Genomic DNA, 22,103 nt, shown 5'->3' with positions numbered 1-22,103 from the left:
AGCCAGATAATTCGCAAAATGTGCGAACCATGGAATCAAGTCTTGAGAGGCAGCCAATACATGCTCATTGGGGAAAGCATCATCAATTTCAATATTATCCCCCAACTCTCTCATTGCTTCATCTTCTAAACGGGACAAGTTATCAGCAACTTGATTTTCGGTCCCTTTTCTATCAATCACCTCAAAGTCAAATTCTTGCAATAGTAATACCCAACGAATCAACCTCGGTATCGCATCCTTCTTTGCCGTCAAATATCTCAAAGCAGAATTATCAGTATGCACTATAACCCTAGTTCCAAGCAAACAGGAGTGAAATTTCTCAAAGGCAAAGACTAATACAAGGATCTTTTGCTCAGTCATGGTGTAGTTCTTTTGGGCTTCATTTAGGGCTGTACTAGCATAGTAAATGGGATGAAGGATTTTTTCCCTTCTTTGAGCCAATGCCACACCAAGAGCAACCCCACTAGCATCAATATTACCTCAAATGGATTGCTTCAATCCGACAAAATAATGATAGGTGCAGACACCAATTTTTCTTTCAACTCACCAAATGCCTTAAGACAGGATTCATCAAAACAAAATTTACACTCTTTGTCAAGCAACTTGCACAAAGGATGCGCAATTTTGGAAAAATCCTTGATCAACCTCCGGTAAAAACCTGCATGCCCAAGAAAGCTTCTCACACCTTTGACAGATATAGGTGGGGGAAGTCTCTCAATTTCTTCGACTTTAGCTCGATCAACCTCTATTTACCCTTCTCTGAAATGCGATGACCCAATACAATACCCTCTTTCACCATGAAGTGACATTTTTCTCAATTTAGTACTAGATTGTAGTCTTCACAACTCTTATGAACCTCAGACAAATGACTCAAACACCGCTCAAAGGAGTCACCAATCCACAGAAAAATCATCCATACACACCTCAATAGTGCCCTCCACAATATCGGAGAATATCAACATAATACATCTATGAAATATGGCAGGTGCATTGCACAACCCAAACAACATTCTCTTGAACGCAAAGGTCCCATATAGACAAGTAAAGGTGGTTTTCTCTTGATCTTCCGATGTAATAGATATTTAGTTATACCCCAAATAACCATCAAGAAAATAGTACCACCCCTTTCCGGCAAGTCTATCCAATATCTGATCCATGAAGGGCATAGGAAAATAGTCTTTTTCGGTCCATGCATTTAATTTTTTGTATTCCGTACACACCCTCGAAGCAGTCACCGATATCATTGGAACAAGCTCATTTTTCTCATTGGGGACCACAGTCATTCCCCTTTTCTTAGGTACACACTGAATAGGGCATACCAACCTATTATCAGCGATTGGATATATCACTTCGGCATCCAACCACTTCATAATTTGTTTCTTCACTACCTCTTTCATAGGTGGATTTAGACGTCTCTGGTGCTCAATACTTGGCTTATGACCGGGCATGAGTTGGATTTTATGAGAACAAATACCGGGAGGGATCCCAATCATATCCGCAATAGTCCACCCAATAGATCTTTTGAACCTTTTTAAAACTTTCACCAAACTCTCAACTTGATGCACATTCAAATATGATGCAATAATAACTGGCAAAATGTCATCTTTTCCCAAAAATACATACCTCAGATGAGTTGGAAGAGGCTTAAGTTCTAATTTTAGAGTCTCCTCAATAGAAGGATTCGCGGGTTGATGACACGCTCAAACTTACTTCTCAAATAAGAAGCAAAGCGGTCGTATCAAGTAAAGAACCCAACTAATGAGGTTAGGATCGTTCCCACGAGGAAAATAGTTCAGAATTAACTACAATCTATTATTAGTACTATTTAGTCAATCATTTCCTTAGAAAGCAAAGACAAAGAAAGGGGGGTTTTTTTACTTCTAAATGAATGAAAATAACTATCTTTATTAAAGGAGACAACTAACAGCTTCAAATGTTGGAGTTTAATCAATTAATAAAAGTAACTAGGGTTTACGTGTTCCCCACAGGTTCCTAACTTGATAATTCTAACTATAAAAATTCTTTCCTAGTATCTTGCATGCAAAGTGATAAGTTATGTATTTCTAAATCCTTGGTCTGGCATCTAGAAAATTTCACTCCGCAACTTGGTCCGGCTACGTGTGTTGCTATACTAACCCTTACCTTTACCTCATATTAAGCATCGTGTTCTATATTTGACTAAGTTATTACCTCGTACCAATCAATACTAGCCTATTAGATAGTATACACTAAATCTATGTTGATAATTGTTTTCCTATTATCTACCTCCTTGGTCCGGCAAGTAGCATTAATGCGAGTTCTAACGTTGGTCATCCGTTAAAAAGACTTCTAAACGAAGAATTATCAATACATACAAGACACTATTCTAGAATTATTATTTTAGTTAGATTTTACCTCATTAATTGCCTATGGTTCCTACAACCCTAGTTATGGAGTTAGTTACCCATAGTCATAATCACAATATTCAAATATGTAATATAAGAATTCATGCACTTACTTCAATGAGAAAGAATAAAATCCAGAAGTTCACTTGATTAATCAACAAAATCACCAACAATCAATTACTGAAATTAATTGAAGACTAAAGATTCTCCAAAAGTGTAACAATAATCACCAAGTTGAATTCACAAAAGAAGCTCAAATAACCAAGAGTCTAACCCCAAAAACAAGGATTTTCAAAGTATTTATAAAAATCAAAAACCTAATTAAAGAAGGACTCTATTTGCTGGAAATCTGTCAAAACGCGGCCGGATCGACGAACCTCGCGATGGGTCGCCATGGTCACGACGGGCTGTCATGGACTCTGTTGTCCCATACGTATGCAAATTCTTCTTCTTCTCTCTTCATTATCCTCGACGGCAGGTATGAAGGATCGTCACAGGCACAATGGTCCGTCGAGGGTCTCCGCTCCATAACACTTGAACTCTTGGAATTTCGGTACTGGGACTACTTCTCTAATCTTCACGACGGACCAGCAGGACAAACCGTCATGGCTACGATGATCCGTCACACACTCCGTAACCCGACACTTGGTCAGACTTCCCCATCTTTCTTCAGCAGCTTCACTACGATGCAACCTACGGACCCTCACAAGCTCCGTAGGTGGTACTTTTCTGCATTTCCTTCTCAAAAAACCTCCGAATTTATCTTTTAGACAGATTTCCTGCAAATAAAGAGAAACTTACATAAAAATTAATACAAAAAGGCTTTTGGACACACTAAACTTATGCAAAAAGCATTAAAAATATAGTGAAACCACGGTATATCAACACCCTCAACTTTAATTCATTGTTTGTTCTCAAGCGATGCACAATGACTCAATACAAAATCTTTGTACAATAATATTCATGTTTTATCTTTCCTCATTATTTGTATATCAATCCCGATCAGTCTCATCATATTTATGCATGATATCACTATTAGGCTTGAATTATGTGGAATCAGACCATGACACAGACTCACCATGCACTAAGACCTATCCTCTTCAATTTCTCACCGAGGTACTAATATTTCTGGTATGGCAACTAGTGTCGTCACTTCAAAGCAATATCCTCATTTTTCACACAATGATTTCAATTTGAGTATAAGGATTACTTTTCAACACTCACTCTCAGAACAGATTCACAACTCATTCATACATATTGCCATAAGCTTGCCCTGTTTTTCACTACTTTAAGTTTGCTATACAACTTTTAGGATCACGATAGAACTTTTTTAGCTTGTATCATAGGCTCAGGGTCAAGTAGGGTATATTTAGGTATACATTAGTGATGTTTTTCCCTTCTTAACATATCGGCTAAACATACCACTTTTTATCGTTTTATTTCGCCCAGTTTCTCATATTCTTTCACCTTGCTATTTTCCCTTCTTTCTTCATTTGTGTAAGTGACTCTCTTCTTTTCTTGCTTATATTTCTTGTTTTTTCTATTATTTTTTGTTATTTCACTTTTCTTTCAATTCATTCTTGAGTCACTTTACTTTTGTTCTTTCTCTCTTTTTGTTCTTTCAACCCCACTTTTCAGAGTATTCATCATAATAGACACCCTCAACTCGTGGCTTTGCCATGAATAAGTACACAATACCCAAAGTGGGGCCAGGGCCATAAAAAGGGTTGTTTAATGCATTAGCCACCCACAACTTATGCTTTTGGCAGAAGTTGAGGTGCACATGTCCAAGGAGGGACCAGGGCCAACACATTATTCTTAGAAAAGATCAGTTGGGGTGAAAAAGAAAGGTCTAGTTTAATCTCAAATCATTTGGACAAAGAAGGATTAATTTCATTTGATTTTCTTTTATTTAGGTTAAAAATGGGATATATTGAACAAGGGTCTATGATCCTTTCCTAATTGTCTATTACAACTTACTTTTAGCAGGACTAACCAGGCAAGTTTTATCTCAGTACAAATAGTGGACTATTCAAATCTTCGTCACACTCACTTGACATCTCATTACTCTACCTAATTATCGGACAACTAATTCGAATTTTAGACTTAGGGTCATGCAGTGGTGTACCTCTATGTCATACTTAGAGCCACACATTTATCAATTACTATGCCTAGTTATGCATCATTTTCATTTCATCAGGATATCATTTTAGCCATCATGCTTCATAATTAAACTACGTACACAAGATATAGACATGCCTGTTCAACAGTAAAAATAATCAATCTCATGGGGGAACAAATAGGCAAGAAAACCCCAAAAGAGGATAGTGAATTAGGCTACTCAGACTTCACCCTAGCACTCACTTTCCATTTACCCCACCCCCGAAAAAAATACATGTAATTGTCCCTAATGCATTCAAAAAATTAAAATACAAAAGTGGAAGGTGAAGCAAACCTGAGGCACAAAGCGCCGACGATCAGCAAGCTGGTGGGTCTGGTTCCCTGGAACCCACTACTTTTGTAATCTGAACACCCTCAGTAGTGTCCTCAGCAGCAACAGCACTATCAGCAGTGCCTCCCGCTGTCTCCACATTTCTGGAGCTAGATGCCCCAGCAGTTAATCTACAGCCCTCATCTGACGCTCCTCCTCATCAGCAAGTGAGGCTCTCCTCGCAGCCTCCATCTCACGCCGCTCCTTCTTCCGTGCTCTAGACTCATCCTTCTCTCGACCTCTACGCCTCTTGGCATGCTCTCGAGGGGGAGGGGGAGGAATCTCATAAGTGGCGAATAAGGCCGCTATCACTGTGTTCTCAATGGACTCTACAGAAGGGGCCTTAGACTCAAACACCCTAGCCTCTATGATCATATCGATGTCTGCACGAAAACTCTCGACCGCAGCCTGAAGGGTTGACACATCCACCTGAGGGGCTGGTCGGGCTAGCACTCGGAACTCAAAAGCGTCCATGCGCTGATGAACCTCGGCGATCTTCCGCTATGTATGCTGGACCATTCTTCGCTCTAAGCGCTCTTCTGCCTAAGCAATAGACCTCTGCATCCAAGGCTCGATGTGATGCAGAAGTGTAGCCATCTATGCCTCTAGTTTTTGAACCCTAGCAAGCGGGACCAGAACGGGAAAAGGGGTTGAGCGAGAGGAGCTCGGGCAGTGCCACTACCCGGGATAGACTCGACCGGGGTAGTGTCAGTGGAAGCCGCCTGCGTAGCCGTGCGATCATGTGCTACCGTATCAGCAAGATTATCACCAAGTGGAGGCAACTCTGGACTGGGCCCTCTACGTGGAGCCAACTCATTGGCCTCATCCTTAATGAGGCTGATATCAATAGTGCCCAGTGGGGTCTTGAGCTGATCAATGTGCCAGATAGGCACACCTGTAAACCTGTATAAAGAAAATATCATGCAGGGAAAAGGGTAAGTAGTTGTGACCATAAAATTCCTCTCATGCATGACCGCCTGTAGAATCCAAGCAGAGTCCACCTCAAACCCGGCTATTATCGCCGCCATCAGTACTGCACGATCCCATGTGACTATATTATCAGCGGCTGTGGGGAAAAGTCAGTGGCGGACAATCAACTATAAAAACTTCATCGTGAAGGTCAGGTTAGCCTTCTTGATGGCTCCCTTCGGCTCGGTTACCCAGCCAGCACCCTCTCCATCAACAGACAAGTGCAGGGTCATACACCTCTTGGTGGTCTCTCTTAGGGTTGGCTCACACAAGAATTGGACATCTTTGACAATTGCCACCGGTAGTCAAACTCGGCGGTGAGAGGGATTCGGTTGGCATCAACATCCTCACCGTATAAATACCGGTGGATGGCAGGCAGGGAGATATTAACCTGAATGCCATGTACTCGGACATGCTCCGGTGGGGCCTGTTTGGCTGGGGCAGCCCGCCTATCAATCTGTGATCTCAGAGTAGCCACGTAGGAGGCGTAGAACTCTCGGACCAACTCTTCACTATAACGTCCCAACGAACGCGCTGTCCATTCCAGTTGATGTCTGGTGAAGAGATTGTGGATCTCTGGCATAGTTGGGAGACTTCCCGTAAAGACCTGCCGCTCCAACATAAGGGTCCGTGTCATGACCCCTTTGTCATTCAAAAACTTTGCGTCTGAATAAACTTGAAACTGCCCGTTGACACACCACCGGTTGGGCTGGTCGGCAACCGGGGTGTGAGCACGAGTCGGTGAGCCGGGTGTGAATTCAGAACTGTCAGCCTCATCATACGAGGTAGACTGTGCAGGTGTGGCGGGTGCAGGGACCTCAGCAGATCCGGAGGCTTCCTCCTACCACAAAACTCCTAAGGAGCCAGACGCTCCTTCTTCATGAGTAACTCACCTAGAAGGTGTGCCGGTCAGTGTGCGCTCCTCATCAGACTGGGTGGCAGTGACTACGCCGGACGCCACCTTTCTGGGTGTAGCTTTGGCAGCACGTGCAACTCGAGATGGGGTGGAAGTGTCTGGGGGCACGTACTCGGGGTCACGCTCATCATCAGAGCCAATGACCAGCGGAAAGACGGGGCGACAGACTTCGATCGCCCACGTGCGTATACTCCATCTTGTTTTGGTGCCATAATAGATAGTAACTGTAAAGATTCACTATTAGTACTAGACGGAGCAAACAAGACAAGCAAAACGACACAAAATAAATAAAAGAGTCAAGATGCAATGACATTCTTATAGTAACAGTGAAACACGACGGACCAGGTGACGACTCATCATGAGTACGACGGACCATCATGGAGTCCGTCATGTATTACTTTAAACTATGTTTATGTGGAGACCCCTGAAGGAAAGTCTCTGACAAGTATGATGGATAAGCAGGACGGACCGTTGTGATTATGACGGTTCATCGTCGATATCCGTTGTGGGACACTTAGAAGAAAATATGGAGACCCTTAGGAGAGGGGTCTCTGACCGTCATGACGGTTGTGCAGGACGGACCGTCGAGGGTATGACGGTCCGTCGTATATGTTCATGAGAGGACACTTGGAAAAAAGTTGGAGACCCTTAGGAACAGGGTCTCTGACCGTCATGACGGTTATGCAGGACGGACCGTCGAGGGTATGATGTTCCGTCATAGATGTCCGTAGGAGGACACTTGGAAAAAGTTGGAGCCCCTTATGAACATGGTCTTTGACAACCACAACGGTTGTGCAGGACAGACCGTCGTGGGAACGACAATCCGTCGCATGTGTCCGTTGGCGGACCCTTAGAAAAAGTGAGAGACCCTTGGGGATGTTGGGCAGACCTATGACGATCCGTCGTGGGTAAGACGGTCTGTCATCGGGGTCTCGTTCTGTCATTTAGTGAAAGAACTGGGGATGCCACAAGCATCCCCTATAACCCAAATGGAATTTTTAGTGTTTTAACCTACATGTGTCTAACCCAAATACCTAGTAAACTAGCAACGTTAAATCACCTATTTCTAGAATTTTAATAAGGAAATTTTGAGGATTCTCACCCTAGGTCAGACAGATTATGTATTAAAGAATGAACCCACCAATTAGAAATAGGCTAATACTAATTGATAAACAAAAATGCAATGTAAATGGGTAGAAATCAGAGACACATACCTGAGAATTTGAGGTAAGCAAGGAAGGTACTTGGTGATCAAGTAGAGAACCACAGTAGCAGACTCCGACTAGTAGACAACATATGTTTAGGAATTGGGGAATTTGGGAAAATGATCGGTTGAAAGAGAGGTAGGAAATTGGAAGTTGAAAAGGGAGGGAAATGAGAGGAAGGGGGAAGGAAATGGGTGAAATGAAGGGGTGGGGGTTTTAAATGTTAAAAAAAATTTAAAACCCCAGCCAGGCCGGGTCGGGTCGGGTACGCTTCATTAATGGCACGACGAGTCCCCGGCAGCGGCACCAAAATTTGATACGCTCAAACTTACTTCTCGAATAAGAAGAAAAGCGATCGTATTATGTAAAGAACCCAACTAATGAGGTTAGGATCGTTCCCACGAGGAAAATACACTTAACTTCAATCTATTATTACTACTATTTAGTCAATCATTTCCTTGGAAAACAACAACAATAAATGGGGGGGTTTTACTTTTAAATGAATGAAAATAACTAGCTAAATTAAAGGAGACAACTAACAGCTTCAAATGTTGGAGTTTAATCAATTAATAAAAGTAACTAGAGTTTACGTGTTCCCCATAGGTTGCTAACATGATAATTCTAACAATAACAATTTTTCCAAGTATCTTGCATGCAAAGTGATAAGTTATGTATTTCTAAATCCTTGGTCCGGCATCTAGAAAATTTCACTCCGCACCTTGTTCCGTCTATGTGTGTTGCTATACTAACCCTTACCTTTACCTCATATTAAGCATCGTATTCGATATTTGACTAAGTTATTACCTCGTACCAATCAATACTAATCTATTAGATAGTATACACTAAATCTATGTTAATAATTCTTTTCCTATTATCTACCTCCTTTGTCCGGCAAGTAGCATTAAGGCGAGTTCTAACATTGTTCCTCCGTTAAAAAGACTTCTAAACTAAAGAATTATCAATACATGCAAGACACTATTCTAGAATTGTTATTTTAGTTAGATTTTACCTTATTATTCGCCTATGGTTCCCACAACCCTAGTTAAGGAGTTTAGTTATCCATAGTCATAATCACAATATTCAAATATGTAATATAAGAATTCATGCACTTACTTCAATGAGAAAGAATAAAATCCAGAAATTTATTAGATTAATCAACAAAATCACCAACAATTAATTATTGAAATTAATTGAAGACTAAAGATTCTCCAAAAGTGTAATAATAATCACCAAGTTGAATCCACAAAAGAAGCTCAAATAACCAAGAGTCTAACCTCAAAAATGAGGTTTTTTGAACTATTTATAAAAAAACAAAAACCTAATTAAATAAGGACTTTATTTGCTGGAAATCTGTCAAAACGAGGCTGGGTCGACGGACCTCGCCATGGGTCACGATGGGCCTTTATGGACTCCGTCGTCCCATACTTATGGAAATTCTTCTGGTGCTCTCTTCATTATCCTCGACGGCAGGTATGACGGATCGTCAAAGGCACAACGGTCCGTCGAGGGTCTCCGTTCCATAACACATGAACTCTTGGAATTTGGGTACTGGGACTACTTCTCTGATCTTCGTGATGAACCAGCATGACGGACCGTCATGGCTAAAACGGACCGTCACACACTCCGTAACCCCACACTTGGTCAGAATTCCCCATCTTCCTTCAGCAACTTCACTACGATACCACCTACGGACCGTCACAGTCACGACGGACCGTCACAAGCTCCGTAGGTGGTACTTTTATGCAGCTCAAAAACCTCCACATTCATCTTTTAGACAGATTTCCTGCAAATAAAGAGAAACTTACATAAATATTAATACAAAAAGGCTTTTTGACACACTAAACTTAAGGAAAAAGCATTACAAATACCATGAAACCATGGTATATCAGTGGAGATTCGCGATGCTGCATATCCAATTCAAATTTCTTTGGCTTAAAATGAACATTACCTCGATCAAGTGTCGCGACCAATGAACCATACTCTTCAATGCCATCACTATCAAAATTCATGATCACTTCCGCCAATGCTTCTACACTCAGACGCTCTTCAATTTCTACCTTAAATGACTCTTCAACTCTGTAGGATATAGCAGATACCGATTGGAACTCACCTTTCTGCCTCATGGCCTACAAATGTTGAAGGTCGCTTCTTCATTGTTCAATCAGATTTTCATCTGCCCCTTTTCCATATCAACCAAGGCTCTACCCATAGCAAGGAATGGCCTCCCAAGAATAATAGGCACCTCAAAATCCGCCTCACAATCAAGAATCACAAAATTGGCCGGAAATATGAACGACTTCACTTTTACTAGCACATCGTAGAGTATACCAATGGGCCTTTTTACAATTCGATCGGCCATCAGTAGCCGCATCGCAGTGGGCTTTGGGTCACCCAAACCCAACTTCTTGTAAATCGAGAGGGGCATGAGATTTATACTTGCCCCAAGATCACATAATGCTTTCGCAAAATGTAATAACCCGATTTTACAAGGAATAGTGAAAGCACCCGGATCTTTTTTCTTTTGCACTAGAGATCTTCTAGAAATGGCACTACAGTGTTGCATTCTATCATCATCCTCAAAAGTGATCTTTTCTTTGTAACCAAATCTTTCATGAACTTGGCATAACCGGTATTTGTTCAAGAGCTTCTACCAAAGGGACATTGATAGAAAGTTGTTTCAACATCGTTATAAAATGCCTGTATTTACCATCCTCAGTCTTTTTTACTAACCTTTGTGGGAAAGGAGGTGGTGGTCTAGGCATGGGGTCACCTTTTGGGGCACCTCAAAATCTTTTACCGTTTTATCTTCTAACTCACCACTAACCTCCACCACTGTATCATTATCTCTTATCACCTTTTCTAAACCAGACGGCATAGGTGGATCAATGGTTTGCTTACCACCCCGAGTAGTGATCGCCATACAATGCCCATCCTTTTTCGTATTTTGGACATTGTTGCAAGGAAGAGTGCCTGGTTTCCATGTGTTTACAGTTGCAGACAATGGGTCATTTGCAACTCAAGATGCTTAATCGAGATTGCATGTGCATCAACTTTCTGCCCTATACCTGCTAAGTCATTCCTTAACTTTTTAGTGTGCTGATCACTAGCATCGAACCTCCTCATCTTTTTATGCATCATATCCTCAACTCGCGCCATACTACCCCCACCATCCCTAGGATCAACTTCACGATTTTGAGGTGGAACATAGGGGCCACTCCTATCATTTCTGTTATTATAATTACCCCAATTGAAGTTGTTGTCGCGGTTGTAATTCCCATCTCGGACACAATGACCCTTGCGGTTATAATTATCATAGTTCCGACCTTGGTTTCCTTGACCTTGGCGCCAATTATTTTGATTGGAGCCTTGGGAGTTTGGTCAAAAACCCCCTGTTTGATCATTCACCATATAGGAGTCCTCCTCATTGTAATATTCATCATTTGGCGGTGGTGGTTTAGACAAGTAATTCACCGTATTTACCTTTTCCACACCCCCAGCAACATGTTTCAACACCAACCCAAGCTCAGTTCTCATCTGAGACATCTCCTCACGAAGATTATGTGCGACTGAGTTGTGTGCGGATTTGACTGCGAAGGTATTTCTCCTAGTATCTGACTTCATAGTACTCCAAATTTTATTATTTCGGGAGATTTTCTCTAACTTTTTAACATCTTCGCATAAGGACACTCCCCATAAGAACCACCCGCAAATGTATCCAACACCGCTTTGTTATTATCATCTGGTCTCCTATAGAAATATTTTTTTAGAGACTCATCATCTATGCGGTGATTTGGCACACTTTGCAAGAATGAAGTGAACCTATCCCAAGAACTGCTAACTGACTCTCCCGGTAGTGCGACGAAGTTGTTCACTCTGTCTTTGTGGTTTAGTTTCTTAGACATCGGGTAGTAGCGTTCTAAGAAAGCATCCCTCAGTTGATTCCAAGTGAAGATTGAGTTATATGGGAGCTTAGTAAAAACCACATAGCAGCCTCTCCCTTCAGTGAGAGAGGAAAAACTCTTAGCCCGATTACATCCATATTTAAATTGGGCCTCCCTACACAACTTTTTCACACTTGTCTTACCTTAGAGATGTTGACATGTGGATCTTCAGAAGGTAGCCCTAAAAACAAACCTTTGGCAATAAGCATTTGCATCAGACTACTAGTTACCACGAAAGTGTGGCTGTGTGGTAGAGGGGGCAAGATGAGTGTCCCATCAGAGTCTGCGATATTTTCATAGCCCCTATAGTACTCTTGAGGGCGTGGAGCGGGAGGTTGTCTCCGTATTTCACCTTCCCCATGAATATCATGTAATACAGGGTCATGAGCGTCGACCAATGGTGGCATTTATGGGTCGACCTCATCACCTTGGATGCCCAAATTCTGATCCATTCTTCTTAAAGTACGCTCTAGTTTGGGATCAGGTTTAATTACGGGTATTCCTCTAATCCGTGTGTTTGGCATGTAAGGAAGTTAGACCTGCAAGGACAAAAATAAAAAGAAAAAGTAAAATTAGTAAAATGTTCACTAAAGTTTGGTAATAAGCTTAAAGTTAATTTAAAAGCCACTTTCCCCGGAAGCGACAACAAAATTTGATACGCTCAAATTTACTTCTCGAAATGAAGTAAAAGCGGTCTCATCAAGTAAAGAACCGTGAGGTTGGGATCGTTCCCACGAGGAAAATGGTTCAAACTTAACTTTATTCTATTATTACTTCTATTTAGTCATTTATTTCCCAAAAACAAATAACTAAACAGGTTTTGTTTAATGAAAGCAATTAGCTAAATTAAAGTAAAAAAGTGTCATGTTCAAGTATTGGAGTTCAATCAAGTAATGAAAGTAACTAGGGCATAAGTGTTCCCCACATTCTCCTAACTCGATAATTCTAGCTATAACAATCTTTTCCTAGTATCTTGCATGCAAAGTGATAAGTTAGGTATCTCTAAATCCTTGGTCCGACATCTGGAGAATTTCACTCTGCACCTTGACCCTGCTACATGTGTTGCTTTACTAAACCTTGTATTTACCTCATATTAAGCATCATATTCGATATTTGACTATGTTTTTACCTTGTACCAACTGAAACTAGCCTATTAGATAGTATACACTAAATCTATGTTGATAATTGTTTTCCTATTATCTACCTCATTGTTCCGGCAAGTAGCAATAAGGCGAGTTCTAACATTATCCATCCGTTAAAAAGACTTCAAAGCGAAAGGATTATCAATACATGCAAGACTCTTTTGTAGAATTGTTATTTTAGCTAGGTTTTACCTTGTTATTTACCCATGGTAACCACAATCCTAGTTATGGAGTTTAGTTACCCATGCTAATAATCACACAATTCATATTGATAATATAAGAATTCATGCACTTACATTGATAAGAATAAAAAAAATCCAAAAATTTACTTGAATAAATCACAAAACACCAATTATCGATTCCGAAAAAGCAATATCAAATCCCTAAATCGAAAGTTCAATACTTAGACAATAAAACTGAAAAATATCCAAAGATCTAACCCCAAAAATGAGGTTATTCGGACTATTTATAAGAAACAAAACCTAATAAAATAGAGAAATATATTTAAGGAAAAGTCTGCCCAAAATGAGTCCGAGTCGACGACCCTTGTGACGGACTGTCGTGACTACGAAGGACCACCGTGGCTTCCGTCGTTCCATACTTAGCACAAATATCTGTTGCTTTCTTCATCAACTCTCTGTTACCCTCGATGGACAGGTATGACGGACTGTTGAGAGCACGACGGTCCATCGAGGGGTTCCGTTCCACGACACTTAGAATCTTTTGAAGTTGGGTACTGGGACTACTCTCCGTTAGCATTGATGAATGTGCAGGATGGGCCGTCGTGGCTATGACGGTGCATCGTGAGCTTTCGTGGTCCCACACTTGGTCATAATTCCCTAACATCCTTCATCAACCATTATCTTCTCACAATGATTGACCCCTACGGACCGTCACAATCACGATAGACCGTCGTGGGGTCCATAGGTGGTCACTTCTGCAATTTCATCTCAAAATCTCAGCGTTCTCCTTTGGATAAATTTCTTGGAATTAAATAGAAAACTACATCAAAAACCAATAAAAAGGCTTTAAACACACACTATACTTAAGTAAAAGACGTTGAAAGTACCGTGAAACCACGGTACATCAGTTTCCATACCACATCTGCCTTCCAAGTATCCATTGTAGTGGTGGTAAACATTGTCATACCTTTCCGATTTCCCAGTTTGACACCAAACCATTAGCTACATCATGAGCATTTTGAGCCTTGACATTAAGTCTTAACATAAGAGTTAGTGCATTTTGAGCCTTGACATTAAGTCTTAACATAAGAGTTAGTTGGAGTAAGATTCATCTATAGTCTTTTTGTTGTGGCCTTGGTCACTGTTATGAGTTCCTCCAGTGTCCACAAGTGCAAGAGTGGGCTTGTTGTTGATGGTGAGATCCACGTAATGATTGCATCATCATTGGGTTGGATAGTTGCTTCTTGACCGTCTACATTATCCTATCATATCTAGTTCTGTTGCACCTAAACTCTGTCCTTGATTTTGCCCCTTTTTCTCACGCACTATGGCATGAGACTTTAAGTTGAGAGAATTATTGAAACCATGCGGACCTCCGCATATGTAGCATTTCTTTTGTCGATCTATGCTTTCTTCTTAGCGTAGCTCAAGTGGTCACTCACCTTCCTATAATTAGACTTATTGACATCTTCAGTTTTAAGGTGTTGGTTGGTCTCTTTAATTTTTCCATGATCTCCCCTAACTTTTACATTGCTACCCTTAGACGCCTTGCCTTAATTATTGTCATACCTATCGTGTTGTAAATCCATCAAAGACTTAGTTGCCTCTACTATGGCTTGTTCTATATCTATGGCTTTGATTTCAAAATATGGGCGTTACAATCTCTATGAATCCTCTGATCTAAATTCAAGAGAAGAGCTTGATTTTTAATTTTGAACTTGATCTTGACTTGTAGCTTTCTTTTGGGCTTGTTCTTGAATTTTGGATTCAAGGGCTTTTGGACCTGTTCTTGAATCTTCATGACCTTTAAATTTACTTGTACTTTGGATTCAAGATCTTTGTGCTTGTTCTTCAATCTTGTGGTTTTGATCTTGAATTGTTGTTTTTTTTGTGAAATAGGTTACTTAGATCTTGACTTGTACTTTGGATTCAAGGGCTATTGGACTTTCTCTTGAATCTTGTGGTCTTGATCTTGATCTTGACTTGTACTTTGGATTTAAGGGTCTTTGGGCTTGTTCTTGAAACTTGATGAACTTGAACTTAACTTGTACTTTGGATTCAAGGGTATTTGAGCTTGTTCTTGAATTTTATGATCTTGATCATGACATGTACTTGAATTCAAGATCTTTTGAGTTTGATTTTTAATCTTGTAGTCTTGATCATGATCTTGAATTGTACTTAAATTCAAGGCTTTTGAGCTTGTTCTTGAATCTGGTGATTTTGATATTGAATTTTTGAACTTGTAGCTTGTAGAGAAATCTTCGACTTTTGATTAACGAGCTCCCTTTGTTTTTTAGAATGCTAGCGTGATTTCTGAATCATGAGAACCTTTATTTTTAGTTATAGAAATAAATGAGTCATCATGAAAATAAATCTTCCTTCAATGAATCAGATTTAAGTGGCATGACGATATTTGATTGGTCTGAACACATAACTTGTATATGTGACACATTTTTATTGACCTTTGACTAGGATAGAAATGTCATGTCATTTGGACACATGACATGTTCCTATAGGATTTTTGTGTGACTTGGCATGCCATGTAATTTGACATGTGGCACAAAATTGGGCCTCTAGGATGAAATGACATCGGGCCTAGCAAAGTGATTCATCCAGGGAAATTTTTTAAAATGTCAATATTTTAACATTTAAGAGGGCTCATTAGCAACACATTCAATATTTAGTAAAAATGTCAAAAATTTATTTTTATTATGTATCTTTATGTTTTTGTTAATTATTTTTATTTGATGAATATAATTTTTATATAACAGATTGGAGAAATTTAAGGAAGAGAATTATTTTAAAAAGGAACAAATGCTTAAAAAGTGTCATAAGTTACAATTTATCAAAACACACCAACTTCCATCTCTTTCTTTTTTCTTTCACCGTGTTTTAAAAAATACACCTCTCACCATTGTTTTAAAAAAATTTAATGTCCAATTTTCTTAATCTCTTTTTTTCTAAAAACTTTAATTTACCAAAATAAATATTCAAATTTGATTAATTATTCTTACGAAAATCACGAAATTAAAGAAGTACCACATCTATTAAATTTTCAATATTCAATTTTCACTAATTATTGTTATGAATATCACATAATTAAAAATTCAATATTCAATTTTCACTAATTATTGTAATGAAACTTTATGATAATACGTTATAGTTTTATGTTTTAAATTTAAATAATTTTAATTTAGAAATTTGAACACCTATAGTTTTATTTGTTATTTGACATATTTTCTCACGTTTTATTTTTCAGAATTTTGTATCATTGCTTAAATTGTATTCATTCATTATGTATACCATTTATATTTGTATTCATTCTAGTTTTCATGTTGTATTTTGTATAATGAAACTTGTATATCTTTATTAGTTTGTATTCATTCCAATAGGTATGCCAAATAAATATGTATCTATTTAAAAATACATATTTGTATTCGTTATTTTTTAAATTGTGTGTTTATTTTTCTCTTCAAAATATTGTTTTCTTTCCTAAGTCGTATTCATTCCAATATATATATTATTTGTATTTGTATTCGTTCTAGTTTTTATATTTTATTTAGTATAATAATGTATAAAATATAAAAATAATATGATGAAAAGTGAGAATGAAGTATAAAATTGAAAAAGAGTACAAGAATATTTATTGGGATCATTCTTAAATAAACTACAAATGTTAATAGCATTACGAATTGAGTCCAGATACAAAAATTTGAAGAAAAACTATAAAAACAAATAAACTAATAGAAAGTTGTTGTTCTTATAAATAAAATACATAACTAGTTGACATACTTTTGGGATGAATACAAATTCGAGACAAATACAAGATTCATATACTATGCAACACAAGATTTTTAATAAACACAAATCAGTGTATTGAATGCAAATTGAGAAGGAATACCAAATACTAAAAAAAACTATATACAAAACAAACTAATAGAAAATTGTTCTTCCTCAACTTGGTCTTCAACAAGTTTTTTAAAATCTTCTACACCCAATTTTTTTTTTTACTTATAGTGTATTTACCCTTTTAATATTACTATCCTGAACTTGAATGCAGGTAGAATCATGAAGAAACTTAGATCTTCCATCTTGAACCATTATTACAGTTTCGAATAATCCTGGAGTAATGCATAAATCAAAGAGGCCAAATTCCCAAAAGTTGATGATTATATGTGATACTTTTTATAGTCCTCTTTGAATCAGAAATTGGATCGCAATTTTTGTGTTTTTCCCTTTATTTAAAGTCTTAACCGAAAATAGGAAGATTGAAAACACACAAAAATCTAAAAAGTTTCAAACAAAAACATTGAACAATAGAATAAATATGAATACCTTAATCAATGAGATTGTTGAGAATTCAATTTCTGAAACCAAAAAAAACAAAGGAAAGACTGATATGAGGAATCTTAAAAATGGGGGAAACGTGATATGAAGAATTTTAAAAAATAGAGGAGAATGGAAGAGATAAATTTTAGAGAGAGAAAATAAATTATTCTTTTTTAAATTTGGTAAGGATAATTGAGAGACATGTAATTTTTTTTCTCTCTTTTTTTAGTGGAAACGTGTGCTTTGTGAGAGAAACTAGAAAGTGATTTGGGATACATTAGTTTTTTAAAATAATGACATTTTTGACATTTTTACTAATATTTTTAAAATAGGGAGGTTTTCACTAAATCTGTTTGTTTTTTTGACTGTTTGCTAATTTTTCCATTCATTATTTTAGTCTAAATCAATGAATTTGGACTTAAATTAAATTTATATTTGTTGGACTTCAATAATTAAACTAATTATATTATCCATAATATTTATTTGGACTAATATATTCATGAATTTAATATAATCAAATCATTTTATAAAATTTATATTTCAAAATGTTTTCATTTGTATGACATGTCTTGATCCAAGGTTTTGTTTCTTTTAAATAGCATTGCAATTATAACATTAAATTAGTACTTCAATCCTCGTTTTCAAAAGATAAAATATTTCAACAAGATTTGAAGCAAGAGACATTTGTAACAATTTAAAGTTTATTAAATATAATTTTATAAAATGATTTCGAATTGTATTATATTCATGAATATATTAGTCCAATGTATTTATAGAATTGAGCTAATTATTTAAGTCCAATAAATATGAATTTAATTAAAGTCCAAATTCATTAATTAGGTTACAATAGATGAACTCATTTTTGCTAATCCCAATTTCATCTCATCTTAAGGCCTAGTTTGAAGCCACGTGTCAGATAACATGACATGCCAAATCACATAAAGAAGCCAATAAGGGTCATGACATCATTTTGACATTCCTATCCCTCTTAAAATGTGCCACCTATACAAGTGGTGTGTATTGATCAATCAAATATCGTCATGTCCTTTAAATTTGATTGGCGGAAGAGGAACCTGTTTTCATCATAACTCCTCTATTCTACAACTATAAATAGGGGTCTCAGAAATCCTAAAAAGAAGCTAGAGAGAGCTCATGGTACAAGCGCCACAGATTTCTCTACAAGTTCAAACATTCATGAACAAGTTCTAAACTCTTAAATTCAAGTATAAGTCAAGAACAAGTTCAAAGCCCTTGAATCCAAGAATGAACTCAAGATCCCTTGAATTTATATTTGAAAAGATGAATCATAGAAATTGTAATGCTTATATATTGAAATCAATAACTACGATTGTTGCGGTATTTTCTAGTCTTGGTTATTTTTATTTTGACTCGAATTTTATTGACTACAAGTTCCTCTAAAGAAGCATTTTGAACCCGTAAGGGCTATTTTTAACTCATTTTGACATGTAAGTGCTACTTTTAGCTCGTGTTTGTTTCAATGCATTGACTACTTTTAACCTAAAAAAAGGTGGCAAACAACAATCACTTTTTCAATGCCCCACAAATTTTCACCAATGAAAACTATCAATTTTGGTCGGTGAGAATGAAATCTTATTTCGAAACTTATGATTATGGAATATTGTAATGGTAAAACAATTCTTACAATGAAAAGAATTCATATCAATTACCAAAGTAGAATTGAGGAAGAATATTTTTTTCAATTGCAGTAACTAATGCAGGGGAAGAATGTTGAATTTTGCTTTTAATTATTGTAATAATTTTTAGTAATAAGTTGCTTAATTTTAGTATAATTTGAATTTTAAATTTTTATTAGATATATTAGATTGTTAAGATATTTTAGTTTGTTTTGAATTTTAAATTATGTAGATTTGTCTTTTAAGTTGACTATTTAAAGCCCTCTTGTGATTAATAAAATTATAACGAGACGTTTTCAATCTCTTTTTGATGCCTCATCTTTTAAAAAAGAGAAAATTGTCAAATGTCCCCCTAACCTATATTTGAATTTTTAACTACATATTTTAACTTTACAAATATCCTAATCACCCCTTTGGACTATTTAAATTTATTATTATTACACCCCTTTAAAAATATCTTTTTATTCTTTTTTCCTTTCTGATTTATTGTCTAGTTAAAGGTCACAATGCCAACATTTATGGATATATTTTTGATCTTCAAATTTGAAACTTGTTGATAACATAGATGGTTGGTAATTATTTGAAGCTAAACATGATGAGTTTGACTGAGTTTATGGCTAAGATTTATAGATTTGAAGAAAGCTGAAACACTATGGAAATTGATGAACTTCCATATGAAATTGTTGGATCTATATTCTTGATCTGGGAGCTTCTTTTTGTATAGCTGAAATCTGAAGCTCATAGTTTAAAATGTGAAGCACCAACTTGAAACAATCAAAGATAGTTCAAAAGCTTGAGTTCGAAATTCGTTTCGCCACAAACGAGCTCGATTTTGAGTGAGTAATATATCAAAGGAATCGAAATGTCGAGAAAAGATTACATTTAGAATTTATGGGTGATTTTGAGAAAAGTTTAGGTGATTTTACATCAAACTTCAGGTCAATGGACCGAAGAAGATGAAGAACGGGTGTTATATTTTTTTAGATTTGTAGAAAAATGACTAGATACTAAAATCAGCCGAGGGAAATTTCTATGGTCTGTTGATTATTGAATATAGAATGAAAAATTTTCTTAGTATTCAAAGTTTATGGAAGAAAAACAATTGGGTATCCTTATTAAAGCTTAACTTTGCTTTGATTTGAAATGTTTTTGGTACATAATTCTTGATTGTGAAAACTGGTGGGTGAAATTGCTAATACGATTTGTGATGTATTATTGATGTAGTGTTGGCGATGATTTCAAAATGGTGATGAAATTTGATGCTTACCATATATATTGTATCAAGTTGCTATGAAGGAGAAAACTAAGTAAAAGAGATAAAAACAATTAGGAAAAAAAAAGAAATAATCAATAAGAACGCATAAAATAATGAGAAATATATTGGAAATAATATTTTAATATTTATTTTTGGCCTTTACTCTCGAGTGAAATACATTCACTTTGCCAAGTAAGCATTTAAGGAGATAGAAAATTCAATTTTAAAAAGGTAAGAGGGTTGATAGGACGTGGTTAAATTGAAGTGTGTAGTTGAAAATTTGAATATAGGTTAGGAGGACATTTGACCATTTTTTCTTTAAAAAAGATTGCAGAGGTAATCGTGTTAGAATTGTGCATTAGGTGAAGAAATAACTAAGAATCCATGGAGATAACCTTGATGTTGTAGGACTTGAAGGAAATATTCTCCTAAGCTTACTGGGGCTCTATTACTACATTTCTTCTAGTTTTATAATAAGATGTAAGAGTTGACAGTGGAGTGTTCTGTTTTTTCCTCATTATATGCATCGTTAGTTGCTAAAATTCCATACTATTGATTGTGAGTTGATGTTCCGTGGAATCTTTTTAGATTTTGAGTACCCCTACATGCTTAATGGTTTTCATCAGGTGGCCTTATACAATATTTTTTACCCTAAACTGGAGTAGCACCTAAATGGAGTTGGTTCTGACCCAGTCATCAACAAATGGGATGAACCCATGGCTCTTGGCATTGTTGTTCCCATGATTCACTATCACGTCCTGCAGGTGTCTCTGATGTGCAGACCAACTGTTTAGACCCTGATCAATTCATTAACTTTTTGGTATGTGTGGACAAACCAGAGACAAGTTCATTTTTTTATTTTCATTTTCCAATTCCCATAATTGCTTCCATTTCCATTTATGTATCCCCGTTGTTAGTTTGCCAAAACTGACCTCCCTATTCTCTCGAGGGAAAAAAGAGTGCTGAAATCTGTTGCTCTGATGACTATTTTCTGGTCAACAAAAGACAATTCATTCCCTTTACCTGATGCTTTTCTGGCATCAAATCAGACAAATGTATTGATAAAAAAAGCCAACTCCTATTTTTTATAGTAATAATTTATAATGTGTGTTTACTATGGCATCATTGTTCGTATATCTACACTAAAGTTCATGATATGATTTGCCAGCTTCAGGAAATATACAACAATTTTACTTTCTTCAAAATGATAAGAGTTGTAAATAGATGGTAATGCAGAATGTTTTCCTGTAGATTTCAGTTTCAGCCATGGAAGTTCCTCTTTTGCTATTTCCTTTGGAGACAACTGGGAGTTTAATGCCATTGCATGAACAAGTGAAGATTTTTAGTTAGAATGGCTTCTATGTTGTATTCTTTCAAACAAAATGCATAAATTAAAAATAAAATTACATTAGGTTCTCCATTTCTCCCGACTTACTCTGTTCTGAAGAGAAGTCAATATTTTGTACCGAGTGGTCGAGATCTAGAATGTGTTTGTGTTTATGTTCAATCTTTGTTTTCATGGCTTATGATTATACTTGATTAAGGTTGCTAATTGCTATGACATTTAATGTTTGGTGTTGCGCATCTCTTATATTATATATCCATATATGGATATATTAGATGCACTGGTCAAC

This window comes from Solanum lycopersicum, chromosome 3 (assembly GCF_036512215.1).
Source record: "Solanum lycopersicum chromosome 3, SLM_r2.1".
Lineage (NCBI taxonomy): Eukaryota > Viridiplantae > Streptophyta > Magnoliopsida > Solanales > Solanaceae > Solanum > Solanum lycopersicum.
This window is presented reverse-complemented; position numbering follows the sequence as displayed.